Source organism: Chondrus crispus, genomic scaffold (genome assembly GCF_000350225.1).
Source record: "Chondrus crispus Stackhouse genomic scaffold, scaffold_147, whole genome shotgun sequence".
Lineage (NCBI taxonomy): Eukaryota > Rhodophyta > Florideophyceae > Gigartinales > Gigartinaceae > Chondrus > Chondrus crispus.
The window spans coordinates 118707-125191 of NW_005179017.1; positions in this window are offsets into that span (position 1 = coordinate 118707).

A 6485-nucleotide genomic window follows, 5' to 3' on the forward strand; every position below is an offset into this window, starting at 1 on the left:
TGAGGAAGCTGTCGCGCCGACGCGACAGCATCAAACGCCTCCCCTAACACGTCGTCGGTTAGGTAGCGTTTGATAAATTGGTTGACGAGACCAGGCCAGCTCGTGTCGTCGTGCAGCTAGCCGGCGCGGAGGCCGCGCATGGTGTAACTCGTATACAACCGCTCCGCGTCCCGCTCGAGGAAGTGAGCGAAGACACGGATTGCCACACCTTCGGTCAGGTGCTGGGCATTGAAGGTTATCCGGATATCCTTCAGGAACGGGAGCAACTGGATCGCGTCCGTACCGTCGAAGCTCTTCATCGTGGGACGGAGCCCACGGCAGCGTTGGACGTACTTCGCGATCCGTCCCGCGTCACCCGAGGTAACGAGCCTCGAGGTGTTGTCCAACCGATACATGCGGTAGTTCGCGACGGCGCTGAACTCCTGTATCATGGTGTGGACGGGCTCGAGCCCGGGTTCGGCGGGTCCCAACGTTCCGAACGGCGTGACGGGCAACGTTCGGACGTCGACGGGGCCGGGATGCGCGGTAAGATCCGCTGGCTGGTAGCCGCCCCAGCGAAGATCGAAGGGGAGAATCGGTTCCCCTGATCCGCGGGCGACTCCTCCACGGCCACGGTCGGGTTCGTCCGGTACCCGTCGGGACTGCCGCGTGCTTCCGGATGCATACGGCAGGGCTTGAGTCTCGGACGCGAAGTTCGCGTCCGCTGTCGGCTTGATGTCCTCCGCCCTCCGACTGGTGACGGCTCCAGTCGGGGGCCACTCCTGCGCTCCGGATGCGCCCAGAGGAACAGTGGCACCGGGCCCACTCGAGGGGGCTCTGGGCGGCCTCTCGGCCGAGGTCTGTTCCATCTCACGGGCACGGCGGCGCGTTGAGTTGAGCTCCGCCGCCATGTGCGCGAACGCTCCCATCTGTTCGGCTGATGGGAAGGGTTGCGTGTCGCGTCGGACCCCGGAGTTTGCACTCGCGGGTCGACCCGCAACGTCCATGGCGGGGGAATCGATGCGCGCCTCTTCGACCAGTACCAAACGGGACTGTAGCTGGTCGACGAGAGCGCGCAGGTTCTCCAAGGACTGAGTTACGCGCTCAAACCTTCCTTCGCGGAGGGAGCGCAACTCATCCATACAGCGGGCGTAGACGCTGTCGGAGACGTCGATACGGAGGGATGTTCGGACATCTTCGATCTACTCTGCGATGCGATCGTACATCGCGCGAGCGCGTCCTTCGGAGAAGTCGGGCGACGGTTCGCGGTCTCGGGGACCAGCGTCGCCGTCGCCGACTCGGACGCGGAGCGCGGCCTCTCGCACATCGGCGGGCTCCGAGCGAATCGAGGTGGGATATTCGCCACTCATCTCGACACGTACGGACGCGGAGGTAAACGATAGTCTTCTCGGTTCGATCGTGAGAGTCTTCTAGGTCGGGAGACCACTGTAGTATAATCACCCCCAACGACGAGGGGGGTGAGTACTGACAGTTCGGAAAGACCCCGATCGGCGGGAAGACAGAAGCACGGCCCACCCACGGTACCGAGCACGGGCTCGAGGTAGCGGTGGTAGAGCGGGATCGGTGAGGACGCGCGCACGCGCGAGCGGTTCTACGCCTCGACGCCCCGGAGCAGTACTGGGTGACGATCCAGTACCGACGGGCGGAGGCGGAGCCGGCTCGTGGGCGTGCTACGCGCGTCCTCAACCCGCGCGCGGTGCTACTCCTAGGTAAAACGGACGGAAGTACCTAAAAGTAAGCGGGCGGACCAAGGTGGAGGATCCTTGACAAGTCCGTGCTTGTCGTCCTCCACCGCCGGCGGTCCGCTCATATTTAATGTACATTGTAGCCTATCATAACTCTACAGTAGTGCCGGTCGACCGACACTGTAACGCTGTCAGCCGTCGGGGCTGACAGTCCACGTGTAGTACGCGTCCCGTACACGTGGAGGACATGTGTGTGCGCGCGTAGCTGTAAGGCTCGTGCCTTACTGTCGCTGATCTAATCCTAATCTAATTTCCGAACTTCCGTTTGGGGTTATACCACATAGACGAAGGGCTTGCTTTGTAGGTATCTGACTGTGCAAGCAAGAGTGTTGCTCTTTCAGATCTTGCTATCAAGGAAAAAGCAAATCGGATATTAGGCGAGGTTAACAACGAGCTCGAAGACAGTGAAAAGATTGATATGAAGTTCAGCAACGGCTGGTTGTACAAATTCAAACAAAGCCACGGACTTCGACGCATTAAAATACACGGCGAAAGTGCCTCTGCCGAAACTTTTGTGGCGACGGAAGTACTGCCAGCTCTCAGGGAAAAAATCCGCACATATGCGCATGAAGATATATACAACGCTGACGAGTTCGGACTTCAGTACTGTCTTGCGCCTGATAGCACAATTGCCGCACAGCAGGTAAGCGGAACTAAAAAAGATAAAGCACGCATTACATGTCTTGCGTGCTGCAATGAAACTGGTACGGACAAACTTCCGTTGCGAATCATTGGGCGGGCAGAAAAACCAAGGGCATTTAGAAGAAAGAGCGGAGTAGAATTGGGATTTGACTACAGGTGGAACGCAAAGGCATGGATGGCAAATATACTTTTTAATGAATGGTTAGAGCGTTTTAACACTCATGTGCGACTTCGTGGGAGGACAGTAGTTCTTTTGTTGGACAATTGCTCTGCCCATGGAAAAGATCACGAAGTTGCCGCTTTAAACCTTTCGAACACGCGCGTTATATTTTTGCCTCCGAACACGACATCTTTGATCCAACCGTGTGAATAGGGGTATTATTGCTGCCGTCAAATGTCGGTATCGCCGCTTGCAAATTCCAAAGGCTTTGGATTACATTGATATCGGTGAAAGGAACATTTACAAGGTCGATGTTTTGCAAGCAATGAGATGGATTCAGAAATGCTGGAATGAACTTCCTGCCGAAGCAATTTATAATTGCTGGCGTCACACTAAACTGGTTGATGGAGATATAGACAGTGTTGCAGTGGAGGGGGTTAAAAATGAGTTGACGTCATTGCGAGATGACATATCAGATGTGGTACGCACAGTAGATCGTCGGATGCTTCTTGAAACATTTCTTAACAATCCCTCAGAGAACAGTGCAACGGCGGAGGTCACAGATGATGAAATCATTAGGTTTGTTCTTAATGGAATGAGAGATACAGGCGAGAATGGGGGGTTATACTGTAGTAGTACGCTGAGAAGTACTAGTAGTACGCTGAGCAGTACTGTACTGCAGTAGTACGCTGAGTAGTACGCTGAGCAGTACTACTGCAGTGAAGTACTAGTAGTACGCGGAGCAGTACTACTGCAGTACAGTACTAGTAGTACGCTGAGCAGTACAGTACAGCAGTACGGTACTGCTGCAGTACGGTACTACTGCAGTACGGTAGTATTGCAGTAGTCTTAGGCACTACTGCAGCAGTCTTGCTGAGCATTACTACAGCAGTACAGTACTGCTGCAGTACAGTACTGCTGCAGTAGTCTTGCTAAGCAGTACTACTACTGCTCAGCACTACTGCTCAGCAGTACTACTGTTGAGCGCCGCGTCCTTACGATGCGATCAGAAAACAATACACAATCAGCCATTACTACAGTAGATGGCATGACCGCTACCATCGCTAGAACAATGGTACTGCTCAGCGCCGCGTCCTTAGGACGCGATCTGCGGGCATTACAGTGTCAGACATCGGCACAGCTACAGCTGCAGACGGCTTAACCGCTACCATCATTAGAACAATGGTGCTGCTCAGCGCCGCGTCCTTAGGACGCGATCAGAAAACATTACACAATCAGCCATTACTACAGTATGTGGTGAAATCTCGAGGACGAGGAGGAAGGGTAGTCTTCCAGTATGTGTAACGGTATTTAGAAGGATAGAGATCTCGCGCAGAAGCGCGGGCCATCTCGTGTACGAACGCAGTAGCAAATTCTTGCCAATGAAACGTGAATACTCGCAGTTGGTCGTTTTATTGTCCGTGTTCGTCTTTCTTTCCCTCGCTCTACGAAGCACAAGATACATATAACTATCAGTAAAGGGAAGGAGTCGTTTCGGGTTTGTTGCCAAAGCAATCTGGAGAATTGCGTCCACTCCCATTATTTCTGCCATGCCGTAGCAGGGGGTGCCCTGCAGAACGGGTTTTCCAGGAATTTTGCAGAACAGGAGGGGAATCGTGGCCTGCGGTTGTGCTTTGGCGGGTGCCCTGCAGAACGGGTTTTCGAGGAATTTTGTCAGACAGAAGGGAAATCGTGGCGTGCGGTTGTGTTTTGGGGGGTGCCCTGCAGAACGGTTTTTCGAGGAATTTTGTCAGACAGAAGGAAAATCGTGGCGTGCGGTTGTGTCTTGGAGGGTGCCCTGCAGAACGGTTCTGCGAGGATTTTTCCCGGACAGAAGGGAAATCGTGCCCTGCGGTTGTGTTTTGGGGGGTGCCCTGCAGAACGGTTTTTCGAGAAATTTTGTCAGACAGAAGGAAAATCGTGGCGTGCGGTTGTGTTTTGGAGGGTGCCCTGCAGAACGGTTCTGCGAGGATTTTTGCCGGACAGAAGGGAAATCGTGCCCTGCGGTTGTGTTTTGGGGGGTGCCCTGCAGAACGGGTTTTCGAGGAATTTTATAAAACAGGAGGGGAATTCGTGGCGTGGGGTTGTTGTTTGGGGGGGTGCCTTGCAGAACGGTTTTTCGAGGAATTTTGTCAGACAGAAGAGAAATCGGGGCGTGCGGTTGTGTTTTGGGGGGTGCCCTGCAGAATGGTTCTGCGAGGATTTTTGCGGTACAGAAGGGAAATCGTGGCGGGCGGTTGTGTTTTGGGGGGTGCCCTGCAAAACGGTTCTGCAAGGAATTTTACTAAACCGGAGGGAAACCGTGCCGTGCGGTTGTGTTTTGAGGGGTGCTCTGCAGAATGGTTTTTCTGGAGAGGCATATTTTAAAATGAGGTGTATTGGGGCAACTGCGGCGGTATTAGTTTGATGGTAGTGTTTGACTGATGAAATGGTGTGCAAAAGGGAAGGGGATGCACTATTGAATGAGTGCGCATGGGTAAGTACGTAGTAATGAAAAGGTGTGAAAACAGAAGCGTTTAGCGGGTTGGAACAGAAGGGTTGGTCAGTTGAACAGAAGGGTTAGAAAATTGAAATTAAAAATATTTCTCGTGCGCCTGCGTTGGGGGGTGCCAAAAAATCAAAAATACTTTTGTCAGTATTGTAAATTTGTTGTGTGTGCGGGGAGTGGGTGGGTGCGTCAGAGAGGGCGCATGGGGGGGGGGGTCGACGTGATAATGTGCGAAAAACGGTTCTGCCGACGGGAATATTTGGAAGCAAAAATCGAGCGTGGCGGGTGTAGCATAAACACCCCCAGACAACTGGAGGTGTATGCGCAGTTCGACCTGTCGACCCCGGATCGGAGAAGGGGTGAAGCAGGCCAACTAACTACGGAACCGGGCTCGGGCCCGGGTAGCGGTGGTAGAGCGAGAGCGAGCAGGGCGCGCACGCACGAGCGGATCGACGCCTCGACGCCCCGGAGCAGCACTGGGTGACGTACCAGTGCTGACGGACGGAGGCGGTTCCGTGCTCGCTCGCGTGCTGCGCGTCCACTCCGGCTCGGCTCCGACTAAACGCTGTAGTGCAATAAGCGGCTGCACAGGGGGCTGAAAAGAAATGGAAATGATGGGGTATGACAAGCAAAAGTGGAAATTATTTCACTTTATTATTTTAACTATTAATTTTAATTAGTTGCATATTAGTTATTTAACATTAGATTAGATCTAGGATCTAGCGCCGAGAGCTACTGTGGCGGCTCCGGCGGGGCGATATATACCTTAGCCCTGTGACCACCAAGTCAGTAAAGGTAACCCGAGTTGCCAGAGTTGAATGTCGCCTTGGTCGAAGTCCGTCTCTACCAAGACGCTCCCTTTCACCTGAGCCTACGGCATCCTTCAGCGCTCGGGGGTCCCCTTCCTTTTTCCTTTATTTCCCAATCGAACCCGAGTTGCCAGAGTTGAATATCGCCTTGGTCGAAGTCCGTCTTTCCCAAGACGCTCCCTTTTTATCACAGATTACGTTATCCTTTGCGCTGGGGGGTTCCCTTTTCCTTTTCCTTTATTTCATCTATCTTTTTCTTTTTCTTTTTCTTTTTCTTTTTCTTTTTCTTTTTCTTTTTCTTTTTCTTTTTCTTTTTCTTTTTCTTTTTCTTTTTCTTTTTCTTTTTCTTTTTCTTTTTCTTTTTCTTTTTCTTTTTCTTTTTCTTTTTCTTTTTCTTTTTCTTTTTCTTTTTCTTTTTCTTTTTCTTTTTCTTTTTCTTTTTCTTTTTCTTTTTCTTTTTCTTTTTCTTTTTCTTTTTCTTTTTCTTTTTCTTTTTCTTTTTCTTTTTCTATTTCTTTTTCTTTTTCTATTTCTATTTCTATTTCTATTTCTATTCCATTATCTTGTGTTGGTTCCACAGTGCCTGATTGCGATCCGCATTGTGACGACTGAAGTCATCAGGCTCTTGTGTTGGTTCTTTT